Consider the following 357-nt stretch of genomic DNA (forward strand, 5'->3'; position numbering starts at 1 on the left):
CTGGGCACTAAATAGTCCATTTATAATAGCAGTATATAAACTTTATTGAATAAAAAATTCATTTTATGGGTAGGTCATACGTGATACCAATTACAGAGGACATAAATGACTTGATCCATTATTAATTTCCTGAATGATTCAGTAACTGTTTAGCCTTTCTTTTGTAGTATTGACTATAGACTGCTGGCCTACTAATTATGTGCACTACTCTGTGCTCAACTTAAGAGCTAAGAATCAGGAGAAGAGAATTTATATGTTTAACTAGCATTACTATGACTCCATACTTTGTCATCCAGACTAGTACATTTTCAACAATATCCAGCAAATCTTTAGTGCTAAATTGAAAACTTCAGACTC

The sequence above is a fragment of the Apteryx rowi genome, unplaced genomic scaffold (assembly GCF_003343035.1).
Source record: "Apteryx rowi isolate R43461 unplaced genomic scaffold, aptRow1 scaffold_233, whole genome shotgun sequence".
In the NCBI taxonomy this organism is placed as follows: Eukaryota; Metazoa; Chordata; class Aves; order Apterygiformes; family Apterygidae; genus Apteryx; species Apteryx rowi.